General features: G+C 48.8%; 1 pseudogene across 1 annotated transcript in view; it reads right to left on the reverse strand.

Annotated features, from left to right (window-relative positions):
• Positions 1-856: 856 nt before the first annotated feature.
• Positions 857-24,979, reverse strand: part of LOC128930738 (polyprenol dehydrogenase-like) — a 200,792-nt pseudogene continuing 176,669 nt past the window's right edge. The window contains exons 6-7 of the transcript XR_013531948.1: positions 24,309-24,502; positions 857-1,353 (exon numbers count right to left, since the gene is read on the reverse strand). The product of XR_013531948.1 is annotated as a polyprenol dehydrogenase-like (transcript). The remainder of the gene's footprint in view (positions 1,354-24,308; positions 24,503-24,979) is intronic.

Consider the following 24,979-nt stretch of genomic DNA (forward strand, 5'->3'; position numbering starts at 1 on the left):
TCCTCTGTGTATAGAATCCCATGGTGACCACTGTCCAAATCCTGTCCTCTTGCCCTGTGTATAGAACCCCACGGTGACCACTGTCCAATTCCTGACTTTGTCCCCTGTCTGTAGAATTCCATGCCACCATCTGGACCTATTCTTGTCTCATGTTCTAGTGAATGTCACATCGTGCCCCGTCCATACCCTATTTTTGCTCCTGTGAACAGAATTCCCTGGTGACAGTGCCCAGGCCATGCCGTCGTTCCTGCTCTTCCAAATCTCCCCCCATAGCTGTGCACTGCTTTACACTATCAGGTGTGACAGTGGCACACTTCACCTGTGACTGAGCCACCCTTGAATGGTGCTGACCAGATGGTGCTGCTGGCTGCATGCAGCAGATCCTACAGGGGGTCGTAAGTGAGACTCACACCTCTCCCCAGGTCTGACACCTGTGAATCACAGCTGGTTCTCTGGAAAAAGAAATCAGTGAGTATGCGAACAAAATGAAACAGAAGACCTTGTATACCAGTAGGTCTCAGAGAGGATCTTGTGGCCTCTTCAGAGAGGTCCCCTCTCCTGGGGCTTTTGTTGTCTCTTTCCTCCCTGGAGGTTGGGCTGGCCTGGAATTCCACCCCGTTAATGATATGGTGGGTGTTTCTGGGACCACCCCCATTTTGAAGCTATTGAGGAAGCACCAGGAGTCACCTTATTGTACAGCCAGGGCGTCGTAATCCTTTGTGAAATTGCAGGCGTTTTAGAGGCTCCTGCTTGCTTCAGAACAAGGAGCAAAGAGCACATATTGTCTTTGCTATGTCCCCCCTCCAGTTTTCTAGGAGTTAAGGTGTAGTTAACACAGCAAGATAAACGGCACATGTACGTTGGAAGATTTAATGATTTATGGCACCTGTGACCATTGGGCACTTTGGAATCGCAAGGTTTATGGCTGAATGGCAGAGGACCACCTGTGGTGGTTACTTCCCCACTGCCGGCCCCACCCAGCCCCACAATGTTTCCTTGGCTTCTTGACATCCTGCAGAAGTTCAGGGACCTGTCTCAAAACTAGAGGACAGAGCCCCACCCCCATGGGCAGATGGGTGTGAGAAAGATGAATACCACGGTCTTCACAGACCCAGCAGCCAGTGGGAGGTGCAGTGCGCTTCTGAGGGCCGGAGCTATCCTGACACAGGGTATCTGAAGGTCACATCAAGGATGCCTGTCATCTCACAGCTCTTAGACCAGAGCTGATGCTGCAGTTTCTGGTCATAGGTGATGGGGAGGGACCTGATCATTGTATAGGTAATGGCCTCCAACACCTTCCAGCTCTGGGGCGACTGCTGCGTAGACGGAGGTGTGTGCTCCTTCATCAGGGGTCTGCGGGAAGAAGAGAAGAGTAACATGAGTCAAATTTCAAATGCCCATCAACAATAGACTGGATGGGGAAAATGTGGCACATATACACCATGGAATACTATGCAGCCATAAAAAATGATGAGTTCATGTCCTTTTTAGGGACATGGATGAACCTAGAAACCATCATTCTCAGCAAACCTACACAAGAACAGAAAAGCAAACACCAGATGTTCTCACTCATAGGTGAGTGCTGAACAATGAGAACACAGGGACAAGGGAGGGGAGCACCACACACTGGGATCTCTTGGGGGGGCTATGGGAGGGATGGCATGGGGTGGAGAGGTTGGGGACAAATAACATGGGGAAAAATGCCAGATATAGGTGATGGGGGGATGGTGGCAGCAAACCACCTTGCTATGTATGTACCTATGCAGCAATCCTGCATGATCTGCACATGTACCCCAGAATCTAAAATAAAAATAAAAAAAAAGAAACAAAAATTCTGAACAGGAAAGAGGATTCTCAGGACTCCCAGGGATGCTTCAGGGAGAGGTGGAATATACTGACGAGCTGCACTGAGAATCGTGCAGAGAAAGTGAGGTTGGGTAATATGCTTCTAAGCCCAGCTTCTCTGCTGCTGGGTTTCTCTGGAACAGGCACTGAGAGTCACACTCCCAAGTGGTTTGCATTTCAGTGATGGGTTAATCCATCTCACTAGGCAGACGCATGTTCAAATCCGTGATGTACACCTTTAACTCACTCGCTCTTTATTGGAACAAAGTGCCTATTAATTGATCAGAAGCAGATGAGTGAGCATGTTGCCTCTGTACCTAATAAACACTAGCAATTAGATGAAACTTCCTAACATCAAAAAAGGTTCTTGGTTTCCATTGAGCAAGGTATGCCACATGGAGAACTGAGGCATGTGAGGTCTGTGATCATACGCTTCTTGGAAAACACACGGTTCAAAAAAGAACCTGAGACACAGAACGACATGTTGCAAAGACTGCGGATTTTACCATCGTGGCAGGCGATAATCTCGGAACACACCACACCCCGGTTTTCTGTGGTGGGAGCTGGCCTTTGATCGTGGTTAGCGGGATGGAAGAAATGGGGGACTCTCGGAGGAGTTAGAAGTGGTGGAATATGAGAGCCTTCACGGTTAGGATACAGTAGCCCAGAAACCAGCACAGCCCCCTCTTAACGTCTTAGTGTCATGATGAAGACGTTGCAGGAGCCTATCTCTTGTAATCAGCTTCTGGGAATCTGGTCAATGTATCCACCATGGGAGAACAGAGACCGAAGTCAGCATCTGTGAACCAGGAGGCATGTCCCTGCCAGACACGGAATCTGCCATGTCTTGATCTTGAACTCCCAGCCTGCAGAACTGTGAACCATCAATGTGTGCTGTGTGCAGGCTGCCCAGGCCATGGTGTTTTGTGATGGCAATGCAAGCAGACTAAGACATCTGAAGTCCAGAGTTTATCCTGGAGTCTCATTGCATAGGTATGACTGATTAAGTTATTGCCCCCATAATCAGATTCAACCTCCAGTCCCTCTTTCCTCCCTGGAGGTCAGGCTGTCCCCAAATTCCACTCCCCCAATGACATGGTTGGTGTTTCTGGTGGCCAGCCTACCTCGAGGACATCTAGGAAGCAGCAGGAGTCACCTCATTGTATAATCAGGGCATTGCTAGCCTTCGTGAAATTGCAAGAGGTTTAGGAGCTCCTCCTCCTTACAGAATCAGGAATAAAGAGCAGACATTACCTTGGTTATGTTCTCTGGAGTTTTCTGGGAGTGGTGGTCATTTTGCCCACATTGATTTCACCCCTCAGCAGTGTCCCTGGCACTGTGACCGCTCATGCCTGTAATCCCGGTGCTCTGGGAGACCAAGGAAGGAGGACTGCTTGAGTCCAGGGGTTCACGACGAGTCTGAGCAACATGGCGAAAGCAGGCACTGATGAGAGCTCAGGAACATGCCCTCCCCCAGATTGCGTGCAGTGGCCTGTGAGACCCACTGACTTCAGAAATTCTGATGCTCTCAGTTCACTGCCTCCTGGTGCTGACTTAAGCGGCCAGCATGGCACAGAGAGCCGTAACAGAGAATGCAGTGTGCCCACCAAGCTATCCTCTGTGTTTGAAGTGATGGGAACAGGAAGACTGGACCCCAGCAGACGGACAGAGCTATGGAACTCCTGTGATCATTTCTCACTGACTCTTGCCTCTGTTCTTCTGCTGTGTAAAAGGAAATGGACCGACCTACATAATTTTCCATCTGGAAATCACCTTGCGGTGCCTGGACGTTTTCTTCAAAAGCCAAAGTATCCCAGGGTATTTGGAGTCTGATACGGCTGGCTGTGTCCCCACCCAAATCTCGTCTTGACTTGGAGCTCCCAAAATGCCAATGTGTCTTTTTTCTTTCTTTAGAGATGGGGTGTCACTCTGTTGCCCAGCCTGGCATGCAGTGGCTATTCACAGGCACGATCCCACCACTGATCAGCACGGGAGTTTTGTCCTGCCCCATTTCCAACCTGGGCTGGTTCATACCTCCTTAGGCAACTTGTTGGTCCCGCGCTCCTGCGAGGTCACCATATTGATGCCAAACTTAGTGTGGACACCCAATAGGCACAGCGCAGTACAGCACAGGACTCCTGGGCTCAAGTGATCCTCCCACCTCAGCCTCCTGAGTAGCTGGGACTACAGGCATGCATCACTGCACCCAGAGATCTGATGGTTTTATAAAGGGGAGCTCCCCTTCACACACTGTCTCTTACCGGCCGCCTTGTAAGACATGCCTTTGCTCCTCCTTCGCCTTCTGCCATGGTTACAAGGCATCCCCAGCCCTATGGAACTGTGAGTCCATTAAATCTCTTTCATTTGAAAACTGATGCAGTCATGGACACGTCTTTATTAGAGCATGAAAAGAGATAAACACAGAGATTGTATCTGAAAACATCTCGAGTTGCACATGGTGGCTCACACCTGTAATCCCAGCACCTTGGGAGGCCAAGGAGGGTGGATCACAAGGTCAAGGGATCGAGACCATCCTGTCCAACACAGAGAATGCCTGTCTCTACTATAAATACAAAAATTAGCTGGCAGTGGTGGCTGAATCTGGTCTATGAATCAGGAAGCAGGTCCCTGAGAGACATGGAGTCTTCCATGCCTTGATCTTGAACTCCCGGCCTGCAGAACTGTGAGCAATCAATGTCTGTTGTTTGCAGGCTGTAGTCCCAGCTACTCAGGAGGCTGAGGCAGGAGAATCCCTTGAACCCAGGAGGTGGAGGTTGCAGTGAACCAAGATCGTGCCACTGCACTCTGGGCTGGGTGACAGAGCAAGACTCTGTCTCCAAAAAAAAAGAAAAAAAAAGAAAGAAAAGAAAAGAAAACACCTCAGGGGCAGATACAGGAACCCATGGCTTGGGTTCTGCAGTGTTCTATCTTGCCCTGGGCATCTAAAGACCAAAAGTAAAGGTGAAAAGGTTAAAAAGAGGAAGGGAAGAAGGAAAGAACAGAGGAGGCGGCAAGAAAGAGGGAAGGCGGGGGTCGAATGAAGCCAACCAAGCTGTTTGAAGGTCTTTCTCTGGGGCAGCCTTTAATGCAGGAAGAGGTTTTATGCATCTGCTTTGTGCTTCTCTCTTTTGCAGCTAAGTTCTGCCGAATTTCCAGGCAAGATCTGCCCCCAAAGCCAGGATTCTTCTTCCTTCCTCATCAGCTTGTAGCTGGAAAATACAGGGGTCTTCTGGGGGCCGGGCCACTTCCACACAGGCAGGGTCAGCAGGTACTGTGGCTCTGAGTCCAGCATGGCGACCTTCCCACACTGCTGCTGTGGACACAGTGATCAGAGAGGCCGGATGGGGCCACCCTGCATGCCCAGGAGAGACCGCAGCTCCGGGTGCACAGAACTCAGCGTTTACGCTTCAACGGGTGCCTGAGACGCTCACCCACCTCGTTTTACATTTAGTGCTGTGCCTTCTTTGCAAACAAATCCTTTAATCAGCTCCTGGAGCAAGTTTCTGTTGTAGTCTGCCATCGTTCATAATGAGGATCCAGGGGCTCAGGACCCAACTATGTCACCTGTGCTTTGACCATGTGGTACAACGCCTCCATCCAGAGAGACCCTTGTGTCCTCCAGATGCAGCTGTAACTGCTCCTGGGTTCCCTGACACTGTGGAATACTCTCAGCACTCTCTGAAGGGAGGCTTCCTCTTGTAACTCCCCTGTGGGCTACATCTCGGGGGTCTCTGGTTTCCACCATATTTGGAAAACTCCTCTTATCTAAGAGTTCTTTGACTATGCATATTGAGTTGTGGCATGAGTAGCACTATTTAAGGGGACAAGATACCACCTGCAGGATGTTGAAAATCAGCGTGGAATTTACAGAAGACAGCACATTGTGCTGAAGATGTTGCTATTTCTGGGGGCACAGAGGGGATGACTTGATGAACTTCTATTTGAGGATTTTTTTTTCTGTAAGAAATTCACACATACACACATTCACGTGCACATCCTCACATGCTGACATGCAAACATACATTCATATACACTCCATGCTCACATGCACAGAAATACATATTCACACATATGGATGCATAGTCATGTGTATGCACTCACCTGCACATGCAGACTCACACATTCATTCACACACACACATTCATTCATGTGCATATGTGCTCACATGCACTCATCACATGCTCATTCACATGCACACACATTCACATGCACACATGCTCACGCTCATTCACATGCACACATCCACATATGCTCACATACACTCATTCACACATTTGTGTGCATACATACATGCACACACTCATTCACATGCACACACTCATCTGCACATAAGCTCGCATACACTCATTCACATGCACACATGCTCATGCTCATGCACACATCCCCATGTGCTCACATTCACACATTTATTCATGTGCATACATGCACACATGCACTCAACACATGCTCACACATTCACATGCACACATCCACATGCACAGATACTCCCATACACTCATTCACATGCATATATTCACATGCACAGATGCTCACGCACTCATTTACATGCAAACAGACAGATGTACACATTCATATGCACACACTCATTCATATACATACATGCTCCCATGCACACATTCATTTACATGCCTACAGCTGTATCTCAGACTTCCAGCCTCCAGGACTGTGGGAAAATCAATGTCTGTTTTTAAGTTGCCTGGTGTACAGTATTCTGAGAGAGCAACCTGAAATGGACTAAGATGTCTCACAAGAAGAGGAGGTGACACAGACACACACAGGAGGACGACCCTGTGAGGATGCAGGAAGAAGCTGGCAGCTATAAGACCAGGAGAGAGTCCTCAGGGAGGAGCCGGCACAGCCCACACTTGGATCTCAGACCTCCAGCCTCCAGGACTGTGAAAGAATCAACGTCTTCTGTTTCTAAGCCACCCAGTCTATGGTGTTCTGTGACAGCAGCCTGAAATGGACTAAGAGATATCAACAGAAGACAAGGTGAGGACACAGACACAGAGGGATGACCTTGTGAAGACATGGGGAGAAGACGGTGTCTACAAGCCCAGGAGAGAGGCCTCAGGAGGGGCCAGCCCTGCCCACACCTGGATCTCAGACCTCCAGCCTCCAGGACTGTGGGAGAATCAATGCCTGTTGTTTATAAGCCACCCAGTCTATGGGACTTCATGACGGTGGCCCGGCAGATTGAGACAAAGCCCAGGTGACTTCTAGTCTGCTGACTGTGATAGGCACAGGCTGCCGTGTGCTTATGTCAAGAAAACCTCTTTACTGGGAAACAGGCGATTATACCCACATGTATCCGCTACCTCAAGAGTCAGGGAGGGGAAATATTTCAGGTGCAGGAGCAATGACTGGGGTTCCTCTCCGCAGTCATGTCAGTTTCCTGTTCCTTGCACAGCTCACTCTGTCTGCCACACGAGTCTATTGCAAGCAGAGCCCTCCCCGTTCAGGGGACTGTTCATGAACGCCAGGTTCCTGCCAGAGACGCCACATTCTGCAAAGCAGACCTTGGAAGGCACAGACCTTTGTGACATTTTTACCCCAAGAAAACACTCAGACTGGCCGGGTGTGGTGGCTCACACCTGTAATCCCAGCACTTTGCGAGGTCAAGGCGTGCGGATCACGAGGTCAAGAGATGGAGACCATCCTGGCCAACATGGTGAAACCCCTCTCTACCAAAAATACAAAAATTAGCTGGGTGTGGTGGCAGGCACCTGTAGTCCCAGCTACTCAGGAGGCTGGGGCAGGAGAGTTGCTGGAACCTGGGAGGCGGAGCTTATAGCTTGTGGTGAACCCCAAGAATGAAGAACTCAGACAGTTCCAGCTGAGCGGGGCTGGGGGTAGCTCTTCTGAGAGACTCCGCCCCAGCATCTGTCTGCCGAATATTTATTTATTTATTTATTTTTTATTGTACTTTAGGTTCTGGGGTACATGTGCAGATCATGCAGGATTGTTGCATAGGTACACATATGGCAAGGTGGTTTGCTGCCTGCATTCCCCCATCACCCACATCTGGTATTTCTCCCCATGTTATCCCTCCCCACCCTCCCTATCCCCGGCTGTCCCTCCTCTAGCCCCCCCAATTGTCCACAGTGTCTGATGCTCCCATCCTTGTGTTCACGTGTTCTAATTGTTCAACACCTGCCTATGACTGATAACATGTGGTGTTTGGTTTCTGTTCTTGTGTAAGACGGGTAAAAACTGGAAGCATTCCCTTTGAAATCTGGCACAAGACAGGGATGCCCTCTCTTACCACTCCTATTCGATAGGAAGTTCTAGCCACAGCAATCAGGAAAGAAAAAGAAATAAAGGGTATTCAACCAGGAGAAGCAGCAGCCATATTGTCACTATTTGCAGATGACGTGATTGTCTATTTAGAAGACCCCATCGTCTCGGCCCAAAGTGTCCTGAAACTGATAAGCAGCTTCAGCAAAGTCTTAGGATAGAAAATCAACGTGCAGAAATTTGCAATACACCAAGTATTTATTGAAAGGGCTTCTGTTAACTATGAATGTCCACTAGATGGTCACTTGAGGTGGGCTGCTGAGGCACCTGTGACCTCATCCACACTCAAATTGCATTCTTAGGAGGCTGCTTTTTGTGTTCCACACGCTCCACTCCCCGTCCTGTTTTCAGAGTCCGGGAGTTTCGCACCCATGCACAAATAACACACACACAGTGACTCAGTATTCTCCCATGCCCTGGCCTCAAATGTCACATATGTAAGCTTCAAGACGTTGCCTAGCACAGCCCACACCTGGGAGGCAGAACTTGCAATGAGCTGAGATCGCGCCATTGTAGTCCAGCCTGGGCGACAAAGTGAGACTCTGTTTTTAAAAAAAAAAAAAAAAAAAAAAAAAAAAATATGGTTGGGCGCGGTGGCTCACACCTGTAATCCCAGCACTTTGGGAGGCCGAGGCGGGTGGATCACGAGGTCAAGAGATCAAGACCATCCTGGTCAACATGGTGAAACCATGTCTCTACTAAAAATACAAAAAAAAAAAAAATTTAGCTGGGCACGGTGGCGCGTGCCTGTAATCCCAGCTATTCGGGAGGCTGAGGCAGGAGAATTGCCTGAACCCAGGAGGCGGAGGTTGCAGTGAGCCGAGATCGCACCATGGCATTCCAGCCTGGGTAACAAGAGCGAAACTCCGTCTCAAAACAACAAAGAAACAAGAGAAAATGCCACTCAGACCATGGCTGCAATTTCTTGTGTTAGGGCAGCACAGAGAGCGTGACAGGAGGGGAGGCAGCAAAGCGTCTCCGTCATCCTCAGAGTCACTTTGGTTAGAGGGTGATGTGAGGTCTGGGACTTGTCAGAGCTGCCGCAGAATAAGAAGGACTGCAGTCAGCCTTGCTCCTGCTGGCAAGGCAGGCCTCGGTGTTCCCTGCAAAGGCAGGCCCTGTCCTTCCTGACATCATGAAAATGTCTGTCCGGAAAGTGCACCTGGAGCACACTGCACCTGCACCCACACCTGTCCCTGCCAGGCTGTGCTGAGAACCAGGCAGGGAGGGGACGGATGTGTCTGCACAGAATCCTGCACCTGCTTAGAGCAACTCAGTGTCATGGGCTATGGGCTGGGTCAGAGCACATTGCTTTTGGGTGTTCAAAGGTCAGTGAAGGGCTGAGTAAAGGGGAAGGAGAAAGATAGAGGAAGAAAAAAAATCAATAGAGGGAAGAAAGAGAAAGAAAAAGAGTAAGAAGGAAGAAATCAGGAGAAAGGAAAGAATGAAGGAAACAAGGAAAAAAGAAGGGAAGGAAGGACAGAGGGAGGGAGGGAGGCAGTAAGAAGGGAATGAAACAGAGAGCAAGAAAAGAGAGAAGGAATGAAGGAGAGAAAAATGAGAGAAGAAAGGAAGGAAGGAGAGAGAAAGGAAAGAGAAGAAAGGAGAGTGGGGAAAGAGAGAAGGAGGGGAGAAGAAAGGAAGGAGGAACAAGAAAGAGAGGGAAAGAAAAAAGGGAGAGAGGCAGGAGGAAGGGAGGAAGAAAGGGATGAAAAGAAGAGGCCGGGTGCACTGGCTCATGACTGCAGTCCCAGCACTTAGGGAGGCTAGGTGGGCAGATCACGAGGTCAGGAGATCAAGACCATCCTGTCCAACAGGGTGAAAGCCATCTCTGCCAAAATACAGAAAAGCAGCCGGGTGTGGTGCACGCCTCTGGTCCCGGGTCCTCCGGAGTCTGAACCAGGAGCATCGCTGGGACCTGGGACTTTGAGGTTGCAGCAAGTCGAGATCCCAGTTCTGTGACTTCCCTGGCGTTTCCGCCGTGTAGCAAGAACTGATGCAGGTGACATCACCTCTGAGCTGCAGAGGACCTGCCTCCTTCTCTCCCTCTCTCTCACTCCCTTCTTCCTCCTCCTACTCTTCCTCTTTCTCTCTATTCTTCTCTTTCTCTTCTTCCTCCATCTTTTCTCCTTGTCCCACTTCTTCCTCCTTCTTCTGCTTATCCTCCTCCTTGTTTTCTCCCTTATCCTCCTTTTTCTTTCTCCTCCTTCTCTTCCTCATCCTTTTCTCCCTCTTTCTCTTCCTCCTGCACTTCCTCCTCCATCTCCTGTTTTTCTCTCTCTCCCTTCCTCTACCTCCTTTTCCTTTCTCTCTTTCTCATCGTATTTTTTCTAATACCTCCTTCATCTCCTCCTTCCTCTCTTCCCCTTATTCTGTATTCCTCTCTCTATCCCTCTCTCCCTTCCTCTTCCTCATTTTTTTCTCCGGTTCTTCCTTTTCATTATTCTTCTTTTTCCTCCTCCTTCATCTACTTGTTGTCCTCCTTCACTTCTTCCTTCTCTGTCACCTTTTTCTCTTTCTATCCTTCTCTCCCTCTCTCACTCCCTTCTTCCTCTTCATTTTCTTCTTTCTCTTCTTCCTCCATCTTTTCTCCTTGTCCCACTTGTTCCTCCTTCTCCTTTTCCTCCTCCTGTTTTCTCCCTTATCCTCCTTCTCTTTTTCTTTCTCCTTCTTCAGTCTTTCTCATCCTTTCCTCCCTCTTTCTCTTCTTCCTCCTCCTCTTCCTTTGTCTCTTTCTCTCTTCCCTCCCTCCTCCTCCTCTCTCTCTCTGCCCCTCTACCGTCAATTTCCGGTATAATCCCAAGTTTCCTAAAAAACTAGACAAGTGTCACACTATACTGCTCTGTTTCTCCAACTCTTACTCTGAATCTAAATTACTCTTGTTCAGTTGGGTGAGTCTGGGGAGTCCTGAGTGAACTTTTATTCACTTGTTTAAAAAACAGCAATGACAACATAAGCTAAAGCAACACAACTTCCTTCAGGATTTCTACGGAGAATTCATATGGAATTACTGAGAGCTAACGGCCCCTCTCCCTCTCCTCCCCCTCCCCCACTCCTCCCCTCCCCTCCCCTCCCCTCCCCTCCCACTACCCCTCCTCCTCTTTCTTTTGAGACTCAGTCTCATGCTGTTGCCCAGGCTGGAGTGCAGTGGCACAATCTCGGCTCACTGCAACCTCCACCTCCGAGGTTGAAGCGATTCTCCTGCCTCAGCCTCCAGAGTAGCTGGCAGTACAGGCACCCATCACCATACCCAGCTGATTTTTGTATTTTTAGTAGAGAGGGGGTTTCACCATGTTGGCCAGGATGGTCTTGACCTCTTGACCCTGTGATGTGTGTGCCTTGAGCTCCCAAAGTGCTGGGATTACAGGTGTGAGCCACTGCACCCAGTCAAGAGAGTGAGCTTCTTTCCTCCCCATGCCCAGAGCTGGGGCTCCGTCCCCTGCAGTCCTGTCAGGGGTCCTCACACTTAGCACACAACAGAATTGGCCAGAGATCTTGTGAAAACAGCTGCAACCCTGGTGTTCCGACTTGACAGGTGTTAGGAGGCCTGAGAATCTGTATTTTCAATGAGCTCACAGAGGCTGCTGGTCTCAGAGGTCACGCTGGAAGCGTCACTAATTCTGGCTTCCTATGTGGCTTTGGAAACCATACCCTATAGGCAAAATTCAGCGTGTACCTGTTTCTGTATAGGCTGTTGGCTAAGAATGGTTTTTAGATTCTTAAAGTGCTGTTAAACAATTGAAAGAGAGGCCGGGTGTGGGAGCCCAAGTCTGTAATCCCAGCACTCTGGAAGGCTGAGGTGGGTGGATCAGCTGAGGTTAGGAGTTTGAGACCAGCCTGGCCAAAATGGGGAACTCTGTCTCTACTGAAAATCCAAAAAAAAAAAAAAAAAAAAAAAAAAATTAGCTGGGTGTGGTGGCAGGTACTTGTAATCCCATCTACCTGGGAGGCTGAGGCAGGAGAATCACTTCAGCACACAGCCCTGATCCATGCACACAGCTAGATCCATGCACATGTATTCAGCACCTCCCTCCCTGTCTTCACCCATGCACACAGCCCTGAGCCATGCAAAAACCTGCATCTCAGCCAAGCATGCATCCCTGGTCCATGCACACAGCTGGCTCCACGCACATGCATTCAGCAACTCCCTCCCTGCCTTCCTTCATGCACACAGCTAGACCCATGCATATGGCGAGACAATGGCTTGAACCCGGGAGGCGGAGGATGCAGCGAGCCAAGGTTGGGCCAGTACACTCCAGCCTCAGCAAAAAGAGTGAAACTCTATCTCCAAAAAAAACAAAAACAGAAACAAAAAAACGATTCCTCAAGGATCTAGGATCTAGAACTAGAAATACCATTTGACCCAGCAATCCCATAACTGGGTATATACACAAAGGGTTATAAATCATCCTATTATAAAGACACATACACACGTATGCTTACTGTAGCATTGTTTACAATAGCAAAGACTTGGAACCAAGCCAAATGCCCACTGATCGTAGACTGGACAAAGAAAATGTGGCACACAGACACCATGGAATACTATGCAGCCATAAAAAGGGATGAGTTTATGTCCTTTGCAGGGACATGGATGAAGCTGGAAACCATCATTCTCAGCAAATGGACACAAGAACACACAAAAAAACTCCACATGTTCTCACTCATGAGTGGCAGTTGAACAATTAGAACACATGGACATAGGGAGGGGAGCATCACACACCGGGGCCTGTTGGGGGTTGGGGGGCTAGATGAGGGATAGCAGGGGGTGAGGGGATTGGGGAGGGATAGCATTAGGAGAAATACCTAATGTAGATGAAGTGGGGATGGAGGCAGCAAACCACCATGGCACGTGTAGACCTATGTAACAATCCGGCACGCTCTGCACATCTGCCCCAGAACTTAAAAGTATAATAAATAAATTTTTTTAGAAAAAGAAAGAAATATGCCAAAGAGACTAGAGGCCGCCCACAAAGACTAAACACTCCCTATCCAGTCAAGCTCTTGTCTAGACCAAGGAGCTGCCGGTTCCCGGCAGAATTTAATGACCCACCCCTCTGCAGCTGTGAGTGACAGGCGCTGTCTCCCACACATTCTCAGAATGATGGAGTGCGCTTCCCTGGTGGGGGCTTCTGCAGGGAAATGAAAGTTGCCTTGTGAATACACAACACGGTTGTGTAAATCATGCTCCCTGTGGCTTAAATAACACATCCTGTTCTAGCTACAGCTTTAAAAAAAAATGACAATCCTAAGAGACTGGCAAGAGGACAGAAGGTGAGCTCAGTTCCAAGAATGCAGTGAGTTCCCTTTTTTAAAAAAATTATTTATTATACTTTAAGTTCTGGGGTCCATGTGCAGATTATGCAGGTTTGTTACACAGGTATACATGTGCCATGGTGGTTTTCTGCATCCATCCCCACATCAGCTACATTAGGTATTTCTCCTAATGTTAGCCCTCCCCAATCCCCCCACCCCTGCTCTCCCTCCCCTATCCTCCTACCCTCCAGCCTCCCAGGCCCCAGTATGTGATGTACCCCTCCCTGTGTCCATGTGTTCTCACTGTTCAACTCCCACTTACAGTGAGAACATGTGGTGTTTGGTTTTCTGTTCCTGTGTCAGTTTGCTGAGAATGATGGCTTCCAGCTTCATCCATGTTCCTGCAAAGAACACCAACTCATCCTTTTTTATGGCTACATAGTATTCCCTGGTGTGTATGTGCCACATTTTCTTTATCCAATCTATCATTGATGGGCATTGGGGTTGGTTCCAGGTCTTTGCTATTGTGAATAGTGTCACAATAAACACAGGTGTGCATGTGTTGAAAGGAAAGGGAACCTTTGAAGTGCCAGATGCCCGCTGGAGGTCCAGGGAGATGGTGCAGAAATGTAGTAAAATCTGCATAAAGCCACTGTTCAGTCCTACGTACTGTTGAACTGCAAGCTACAGGAACCATTTCAACTTCTTTCAGTCCGGTGAATGTTTGTTAAATGCTCACCCACATACTGCCCGCTCTTGGGGCAAGGGAAGACACTCTTGGAAATAATCCGTGCTACCTTGGACCTTCCCACAGGCATGGGCAGTGGGTGGATGGTCAGGCACAAGTGCAGGAAAGAAACAAGGTGAAACACATGGAAAACAGCACAGAGGATGGAGTTTCAAGCACATGAAATACAGCCAGAAGCAATGTAGTCAGAGAGGAATGAATGGCTCCTAATTACATAATTACATACGGCTTCACAGCCATGCAAATGCTTTCCATAGATTCTGTCAGCAAAGCTCACAACAATCTTACTCGATATTATTACCCAGAATTAAAGTAGAAAAATGAGAGGCATGGCGGGAAGGAGCGGAGAGCGCAGTAGCTGCAAGAGGTCCCCACATCCTGGTTCTTCAGGGACCCTATTCTCACCATCACCCTTCTTTCTCTGCTTTCGTATCATGAGCACTGATCCATGCACACGGCTGTCTCCATGAGCATGCATTCAGCACCCGCCTCCCTGCCTCCACCCATGCACACAGCGCTGATCCATGCACACAGCTAGACCCATGCACATGCATTCAGCACCCCCTCCCTGCCTCCACCCATGCACACAGCTCTGATCCATGCACACAGCTAGACCCATGCACATGCATTCAGCACCCCCCCTCCCTGCCTCCACCCATGCACACAGCTCTGATCCATGCACACAGCTAGACCCATGCACATGCATTCAGCACCCCCCTCCCTGCCTCCACCCATGCACACAGCTCTGATCCATGCACACAGCTAGACCCATGCACATGCATTCAGCACCTCTCTTCCTGCCTCCACCCACGCACACAGCAGTATCCATGTACATGCATTCTGCACCTCTCCGCCTGCCTTCACCCATGCACACAGCTTGGATCCATGCACACAGCTGTATCCATGTACATGCATTCTGCACCTCCCTGCCTGCCTTCACCTATGTGCACAGCTCGGATCCATGCACACAGCTGGTTCCATGTACATGCATTCTGAACCTCCCTGCCTGCCTCCACCCACGCACACAGCTCGGATCCATACACACAGCTGTATCCATGTACATGCATTCTGCACCTCCCTGCCTGCCTTCACCCATGCACACAGCTCGGATCCATGCACACAGCTGTATCCATGTACATGCATTCTGCACCTCCTTGCCTGCCTCCACCCATGCACACAGCTCTGACCCCTGCACACAGCTAGACCCATGTCCATGCATTCTGCACCTCCCTGCCTGCCTTCACCCACATTCACAGCTTTGATCCATGCACACACCTGTATCCATGTAGGTGCATCCTGCACCTCCCTGCCTGCCTTCACCCACGCTCACAGCTCTGATCCATGCACACAGCTGTATCCATGTACATGCGTTCTGCATCTCCCTGCCTGCCTTCACCCATGCACACAGCTCTCATCCATGCACACAGGTAGACCCACGTACATGCATTCTGCACCTCCCTGCCTTACTCTACCCACGCACACAGCTCTGATCCATGCATACAGCTGTATCCATGTACATGCATTCTGCACCTCCCTGCCTTACTCTACCCACGCATACAGCTCTGATCCATGCACACAGCTGTATCCATGTACATGCATTCTGCACCTCCCTGCCTGCCTTCACCCATGCACACAGCTCGGATCCATGCACACAGCTGTATCCATGTACATGCATTCTGCACCTCCCTCCCTGCCTCCATATTTGAAGCTGCAGTCTCCATCCCCATTCTCCTCTCTTTTGCAGATGCACATTCATGGTAGCACTGTGGGTGTATCCATGTAGAGACCCCTCAAAGTCAACCTTTCCCAAGTCCCCACTGGGGCATTTCCCCATTTCTCCATCTCTTGGACAGACACTATCATTCCTTCAAATGACCTGAATCAGAAACAAAAAATCTCTACTCCTTTCCATATCCAACCAGTCAAGCACACTTTAGGCTTTGCAAAAACAGTCTCCTCTTCTTCCAGTACACCGCCTCCAGCCCCAAAGGACCAGTGAAACCATGCCCTTAGCTAAGACTCATGTCAAGGGTGTGCATGCATGTCCTGTGGCTTTCTAACAAGCCAGCACACGCTCGATGGGTTAAAACAGCACACGTGTGTCCTCTTAAAGTTCTAGAGGTTAGAAAGCAAAAGCTGGATGTCACTGGGGTGAAACTGTGGTGTCAGCAGGGCCGGTTCCTTCTGGAGGGTTCCAGGAAAAACCCTTTTCCTTGCCTTGCCCAGCTTCTGAGGTCTGTTCCTGTTGGTGCCTGGCCTCTTACTGCGTCTTGAAAGACAGGAGCTGTGTCGCCTCAGCTTCTGACTTTTCTTTCTGTGGCTCTGATTTTCCTTTCTCCTACTTATGATGAGAGCACACGATGTCCCCATCCCAAGATCTCCAATTTAAGCAAATCTGCAAAGTCCCCAATTACCAAATGGGTATGATGTACACTGTTTGGGTGGTGGTTACATTAAAAGCCCAGGCAACATCACTGCACAGCACAGCCACGTAGCCAGCCTGCACTGTGCCCCGAGATCCGCTTTTAAAACCTCCCATTGTCAAGGAAGTCCCCTGTTGACAAACTGTGGGGATCAGGATGTGGACAACATTGGGGCCATTATTCTGTCTCCCACATGGGGATTAGGATGTGGACATCTTTGGGGCCATTATTCTGTCTCCCACATGAGGATTAGGATGTGGACATCTTTGGGGCCATTATTCTGTCTTCCACATGGGGATTAGGATGTGGACATCTTTGGGACCATTATTCTGTCTTCCACATGGGGATTAGGATGTGGACATCTTTGGGGCCATTATTCTGTCTCCCATATGGGGATTCAGACGTGGACATCTCTGGGGCCATTATTCTGTCTGACATATGGGAATTAGGACATGGACATCTTTGGGGACATTATTCTGTCCAGAAAATGGAGATTAGGATGTGGACATCTGTAGAATACACGACTCAGTCTATCTCCTGGGTCTGCCTCTTGCACTAGACTACTTCCTCTGAATTCCAGTTTCTTAGAAGAGATCAGTGAATCACATTACCACTATCAGAAGTAGACCCATTACTTATCAATAAATAAATAAGCCAGCTGGTGAGATGATCTCTACTAAAAATACAATAATTAGTTGATTGTGGTGGTGTGCTCCTGTAGTCCCAACTACTCAGGAGGCTGAGGCAGGAGAATTGCTTGAACTCAGAAGGCAGAGGTTGCAGTGAGCCAAGATTGTGCCATTGCACTCCAGTCTGGGAAACAGAGCGAGACTCTGTCTCCAAAAAGAAAAGAAGGAACACAAAGACTTGTACATCACACAGATTCTCCCCAGGGTCTACTAGGCAGGTCCTCCGAGTCTTTTTATTTTATTTTGTTTTGTTGAGATGGAGTTTCACTTTTGTTGCCCAGGCTGGAGTGCAATGGTACAATCTTGACTCACTGCAATCTCTGACTCACTAGTTCAAGCGATTCTCCTGCCTCAGCCTCCTGAGTAGCTGGGATTACAGGCACGCATCACCATGCCCGGCTGATTTTTTGTATTTTTAGTAGAGATGGGGTTTCACCACGTTGGCCAGGCTGGTCTCGAACTACTGATCTCAAGTGATCCGCCCACCTTGGCCTCCCAAAGTGCTGGGATCACTGGCATGAGACGCCGTGCCTGGCTGGTCTTCCAAGTGTTAATATACAATGCATGCATACACACTAGGAAACAATTCTGACACAGCAATACAGAATTATCTTTATAAATGCAGCATCAGAGCTACCACTGCTGCACAGACTTTTCTTTAAGATTCTTACATCATTTGTATTTCATTTCCATGCTAATGTGTATTCTTCTGCTTTATAATTTTAAAGTTTCCGTCATGTTTTCTTTTATATAAAGGCACTATGACTCAAGCAATGCCCCATGGTTGTTTTTAATCCAAATTTGCAGACGTTGATCAAAGGATTAAAGAATGACTCATGTGGCTAGAATTCCACTTTGGTTGTTGAATATTTAGAAGAAAAATAAAATCAAGGCCAGTGACGGTGGCTTGTGCCTGTAATCCCAGCACTCTGGGAGGCCGAGGTGGGAGAATCGCCTAAAACCAGGATTTTGAGGCTTCAGCAAGTGACTGAGTCATAATCCCAGAGCCTAAGAGCATCCTGAGTGAAGAGTGAGATACCGTCTGTGTAAAAACATATGCTGCAGCCAGGGATGCAGAGCAAGACCTAGCCTAGAAAAAATTTAAAAGAAAAAAGAAAGCAAATGCTGTCCTCAGATTTGTGCCACTGCACTCCAGCCTGGGCGACAGAGTGAAACTCTGTTTCAATATAAAATAAAATAAAATAAAATGGAATAGAGTAGAAATCACCCAGGTTTTCCCAGATGATGCCTCATCTAAACACTAACCAGAGTTAACTCTGCTTCAGATCAGACGAGGCGTATTCAGAGGCAGAAAAAAAGAAAAAGCCAAGTGAGGTGACTCACGCCTGTAATCCAAGCAGTTCGGGAGGCACAGGGAGGTGGATCACCTGCAGTTAGGAGTTCAAGACCAGCCTGGTCAACATGGTGAAACCCCATCTCTACTAACAATACCAAAATCAGCCAGGCGTGGTTGCACACACCTGTTGTCCCAGCTACTCAGGAGGCTGAGGCAGGAGAATCGCTTGACCCTGGGAGGCAGAGGTTGTGGTGAGCCGAGATTGCACCACTGCACTCCAGCCTGGAAAACAATAGTGAAACTCCGTCTCAAAAAAAAAAAAAAAAAAAAAAAAAAACCCAAAAAACTAATATTTTGAAATTTCTTTGCTTAAGGAATTAGAGATTCAAAGAACAGCTGATTCTGTAAGAGACTTTGAGATGAAACCGAGAGCAAAGGCAGGCAGTCCAATGGGAAGAAAAGGGAATTTGTAGGCACGCTCATTAACCCCAAACCGTGATGGAGCAGTTATCTAAAGAGAAAAGCAGGCTCAACTGACTCACAAAGAGGCAGAAACTTCAACAAAGCAATACATGTTCGAGAAATGTTGAAAGCTGAGTGAGAATCGCTCTTCCGAAAATTCCCCGGCCCGCGCGGTTTCCAAGGCGAACTGTGGCAGTGTTTCAAAAGCAGACACTTTAAAAAATGACACTTAGACGGTTCTGCAATGTAATGGGGAAAACAGAAGAAATTCTCAAGGTTCTTTCTTTTCTCTTGTAAACAAATGATGAAAACTTCAGTATCCCAGCTTGAGATAGACAGGAAAGAAAACAAATCCATAGCTCCCAGAGAAATATCACTGCAGAAGACCTCAATGGGGACGGGCACCGTGACTGTTGACTGTCATCCTAGCACTTTGGGAGACCAAGGTGGGCAGATCATTTGAGGTCAGGAGTTCAAGACCAGCCTGGCCAACGTGGTGAAACCCTGTCTTTACTAAAAATACATAAACTAGCCAGGCATGGTGGGACATGCCTGTAATCCCAGCTACTTGGGAGGCTGAGGCAGAATTGCTTGAACCTGGGAGTTGGACGTTGTAGTGAGCCGAGACAGCACCACTGCATTCCAGCCTGAGTGACGAGAGCAAAACTCTGTCAGAGAAGGAAGAAAAGAAGGAAGGGAGGGATGGAGGGAAAAGAAAGGAAGGAAGGAAGGGAGGCAGGGAGGAAGGGAGGGAGGAAGGGAGGAAGGAAGGGAGGGAGGGAGGGAGGGAGGGAGGGAGGGAGGGAGGGAGGGAGAAAAGGAAGAAAGGAGGGAAGGAAGGAAGGGAGGAAGGGAGGGAGAAAAGGAAGGAAGGAGGGAAGGAAGGAAGGGAGGAAGGGAGGGAGGAAGGGAGGAACGAAGGGAAAAGAAAGGAAGGAAGGAAGGGAGGAAGGGAGGGAGGGAGGAAGGAAGGGAGGGAGAAAAGGAAGGAAGGAAGGAAGGGAGGGAAGAAGGAAGGAAGGGAGGGAGGGAGGGAGGGAGGGAGGGAGGAGGAAGGGAGGGAGGGATGGAGGGAAAAGAAAGGAAGGAAGGAAGAGAGGGAGGGAGGGAGGGAGGGAGGGAGGGAGGGACGGAGGGAAAAGAAAGGAAGGGAGGGAGGGAGGGAGGGAAGGAAGAAAGGAAGGAAGGGAGAAAAGGAAGGAAGGAGGGAAGGAAGGGAAAAGAGAGGAGAGGAGGAGGGCAGGGGAGGGGAAGGGAGGGGAAAGGAGGAGAGGGGAGAGGGGAGAGGGGGAGGGAGAAAAAAGAAAAGAAAGCTTGAACCCAGGAGGTGGAGGTTGCAGTGAGCCAAGATCACGCCACTGCACTCCAGCCTAGATGACAGAGCAAGACTCCGTCTCAAAAACAAACAAAAGAACAACATCCAAAAAATGGAAGGGAATAGCTGGGATATGAGTCGTTGCCCTGAGTAAGAAGATAATGTATCAGGGCAGCAAAGATCACTGCAGAAATGAGAGCCACTCAATTGCTGGGTCTTAAAACACCAAACACCCCAAAGTCTGATGCTTTGTCCTGCTCAACTGAAGGACAAGGCTTTACTGCCCAGGCTGGAATGCAGTGGCACAACCTTGGCTCACTGCAACCTCCACCTCGCTGGTTCCAGTGAGTCTTCTGCCTCAGCTTCCTGAGTAGCTGGAATCACATACACCCACCACCACACTGGCTAATTTTTTGTATTTTTAGTAGAAATGGGGTTTCAACACCTCTCTGACCTGTCCCTCTGTGTGAATTCACTCAGGGTGGTGGCAAAAATATTAAGGGAGAAATAGTAGAAAACATTATAGAATATAGTCTGGAATCCTTTTGGAAGGAAAGGCCTAAGGGTTTTTTTCCGTAGTTCCTGGCTGAAGGCAGCCAGAGTCTCTTGGCAGAAGCCAGAGAGATTAGGTGTTGGGATTCACTCGAGGTGTCTGGCAAAATATTAGGGAAATATTAGGGAATGTTTTAAGATTATAGTCTTGAACCTTTTGGAAGGCCGAAGGGTTTCTTTTTTTCATTTTTTAAAATTATGCTTTAAGTTCTGGGGTACACTGGAGATCATGCAGGATTGTTACATAGATATACACGTGCCATGGTGGTTTGCTGCATCCATCCCCCCCGTCATCTACATTATGTATTTCTCCTAATGGTCTCCCTCCGCAACTCCCCCATGCGCTGCTATCCCTCCCCTAACCCACCTACCCCCCAACAGGCCACAATGTGTGATGCTCCCCTCCCTGTGTCCCTGAGTTCTCATTGTTCAACACCCACTTATGAGTGAGAACATGCGGTGTTTGGTTTTCTGTTCTTGTGTCAGTTTGATGAGAATGATGGTTTGTAGTTTCACCCATGTTCCTGCAAAGGACATAAACTCATCCTTTTTGATGGCTGCATACTATTCCATGGTGTCTCTGTGCCACATTTTCTTTATCCAGTCTATCCTTGATGGGCATTTGGGTTGGTTCCAAGTGTTTGCCATTGTAAACAGAAGGCTGAAGAACGTGCTGAAGGCAGCCAGTTCAGATATTAGAGCTTTACGTCATGGGAAAAGACATTACAGACAATAAAAGCTTCCCCAGTTAACTTTGTTTATCCCACGTCCTTTTGGCTCTACCGTGTTTACTCATGTAAACTTTCTGCTGGATGGTCCTCTCAGGGGCAGGTCGAAATTGAATCACCCATTAATGGTGATTATTCTGGGCCCAAGAACCAAAAACTTTAATAATTCATAAAAGCATTCTTCTAACCGTGGTAATTATCTACAAACATGTTGACTTGGAACCTCTGTTATTAAATCAATACTGAATAAATGTGAGGAGGAGCAGCCAGTGGTAGTCGATTAGCTGCAATTGCCCTTGGAAAGCAGTTCAGGACCATCCGTAGCCCATTCTCATCACCGAATGGGTGTGGGAGTGTATTTCATTCACCTGTCATTAAGTCAGGGTCTGCAGGACAGACCTGTGCATGTGGTGATGAAAGTCTCAATTGGGGCACAAATAGAAAGGAATGTGAGTAGTTTACTTAGCTAGCTTGTTTACTCATGTGTTTTGTTTTGTTTTGTTTTATTGAGATGGAGTCTTGCTCTGTCACCAGGCTGGAGTGCAATGGTGCAATCTCGGCTCACTGCAACCTCTGCCTCGTGGGTTCAAGTGATTCTTCCACCTCAGCCACCCAAGTAGCTGGGACCTCAGGCGTGTGCCACCATGCCCAGCAAATTTTTGTATTTTTAGTAGAGACGGGGTTTCACCATGTTGGCCAGGATGGTCTCGGTCTCTTGACCTCATGATCCGCCAGCCTCGGCCTCCCAAAGTGCTGGGATTGCAAGCGTGAGCCACCATGTCCGGCCGCATGTGGTCTTAAAACTAACCTTTGAGCTGGATGGCCTCTCAATGGCGGGGAGGTGAACCTGAGATGTTACCCACTAAGGGTGTTTGCTTTGGGCATCAGAACCTGTCCTTCGATCTTTAACCTCTGCTGGTCTGTACTCAAGCATGTGCCAGCTAAACTGTACTGGATAAATGCAAGTCTCAGTGGCTGGTTGGAGCCGGTGGCTATGTCTTTACAGAATTCTCCAAGGAGTCTGTAAGCCAACCAGTCCCTCGGTTGAATTGGCCAAAATATAGTATCTGTGTGTCAATGTACTTTATTCATCCATCACTAAGTTAAGGTCTGCAGGACAGACAGCCACAGGTAGTGATCTTGACACCCCCTTGATTTCTGTGTCTCCCAAGGCACAGGGTAAAGCTCTTCTCTGAAATTCCCCAATGTCCGGACCCACCAAAGGAGGAGGAAGGACCTGGGACCCCTTCCCTGCGTTTCTGAACCCGTATCGCTGGAGGGAAGACGGCATCTGTCAACAGCTGTGTACAAATGCCTCAGAAACCACTGTCTGTTCTGTGGTTCAACCGCCTGTGTCACGGACCACTGTACATGCTTCCAACCCATTCACTTCCCTTCAAAACCATTTACCGTTCCCCTAAATTCACCCCAATTCCCCACTCCCTGTCCCCTAAAAAGAAGAGTACATACCCCCAGTGTGACGGGGCAATCCCTCTGTCTTTCTCCTCCGCATATGAGAATACGTTTTTGTGACCTTTCCTTTATTCATCTTGGAATAAAGGAAACTGTATTTTGTGAGTTGATTTTTCGGCAAACCTTTGGAGGGCAAAGGAGGACGTTTTTCCGTTGGCCCTACCACAGCATCGACAAAGGGTCTGCATCTCCTAAGAAGATTCATTTATGGCCACTACGCAGTGACATGGGGTCACCTACCAAGCTTGCAGACAATCAGGGTTTTGGGGTGAGAATGTAGAAACAAATCCCTGAATCTATGCACCCAGCACCCCACACATGCTGCCTGGAAGTGGCTGTGTCAGAGGTGTATGAACCAGAGTGACTCCATCTTCAGTAGGGGCTGGGTAAACTGAGGCTGAGCCCTACTGGGCTCCATTCCCAGATGGTGAAGGCATTCTAAGGTAGACGATGAGATAAGGGGTCAGCACAAGATACAGGTCACAAAGACCCTGCTGACAAAACAGCCTGCAGTAACGGAGCCGGCCAGAACCCAGCAGCACCAAGATGGTGACAAGAGGGACCTCCAGTCATCCTCACTGCGACACTCTCACCAGAGCCATGATAGTTTGTAAACGCCGTGGCAACGTCAGGAAGCCACCCTGCATGGTCTAGAAAGGGGAGGCATGAAAAACCCACCCCTTATTTAGCATATCATCAAGGAATAACCATAAAAATGGGCAACCAGCTGCCCTCAGGGCTGCTCTGTCTATGGAATCACCATTCTTTATTCACTTATTTTATCTTTTTTCTTTCTTTTTGAGGAGTCTTGCTCTGTCACCCAGACTCAAGTGCAGTAATGGGATCTCGGCTCACTGCAACCTCTACCTCCTGGGTTCAAGCAATTCTCTGCCTCAGCCTCCTGAATAGCTGGGCTTACAGGCACCTGCCACCACACTTAGCTAATTTTTGTATTTTTTAGCAGAGATGGGGTTTTACCATGCTGGCCAGGCTGCTCTCGAACTCCTGACCTCATGATCCACCCATCTTCGCCTCCCAAAGTGCTGGGATGACAGGCATGAGTCACCCTGCCCAACATATTATTTTCTTGATAAACTTGCTTTCATTTTGCACTGCAGACTCCCTGAGATCCAAGAACCCTGTCTTGGGGTCTGCATGGGGAGTTCCTATTTCCTGTAAACAGCTTTAGGTGTAGCCATGAAAGCACAGAAGCTGAAGCGCCTTACTTTGAAAAGCAGCCAGCTGAGAAGCTTCTTCACCAGACTACATGTCTGTAGTCTGTGTCGACCACGCCGGGGTCCACAACATTGGCCGTCACGTGGCTCCCCGTGGCCACCAGCAGCCGCTGCAGGTGGTAGGTGAAGAGGACGAGGGCCAGCTTGCTCTGGGCGTAGGCTCCGTGGGGTGAGTAGCAGGCACTTTGGGGCAAACAGGATAAGGTGTAAGAGGCTGACGGCATTCACCCCTGAATGCTTCATCCTGACGGCATCCGTAGCTTCAGCCATGTCTACAGGCAGCCACCTCCCCTGGACCCACGTGTGGTCGCATAGTCTCTTGCCCAGTGTTCCAATGCATGTGGATTTTTGTAGTTCGTCTTTCTATTACAAACTCGTTCCTTAACTGTACCGGGGTCAGAGATGTTAAATTATGTTACTAATTTATTTTTAGAGGCTCACTCTGTCCACCCAGTCATGAAAAACCCACCCCTTGTTTAGCATATCATCAGAAAATAACCATGTTCTATTTTTTTGAGATGGAGTCTCGCTCTGTCGCCCAGGCTGGAATGCAGTGGCATGATCTGGCTCACTGGAACCTCCTCTTCCCAGGTTCAAGAGATTCTCCTGCCTCAGCCTCCTGAGTAGCTGGGATTACAGGCACATGCAACAACCACCAGCTA

This window comes from Callithrix jacchus, chromosome Y (genome assembly GCF_049354715.1).
Source record: "Callithrix jacchus isolate 240 chromosome Y, calJac240_pri, whole genome shotgun sequence".
Classification (NCBI taxonomy): domain Eukaryota; kingdom Metazoa; phylum Chordata; class Mammalia; order Primates; family Cebidae; genus Callithrix; species Callithrix jacchus.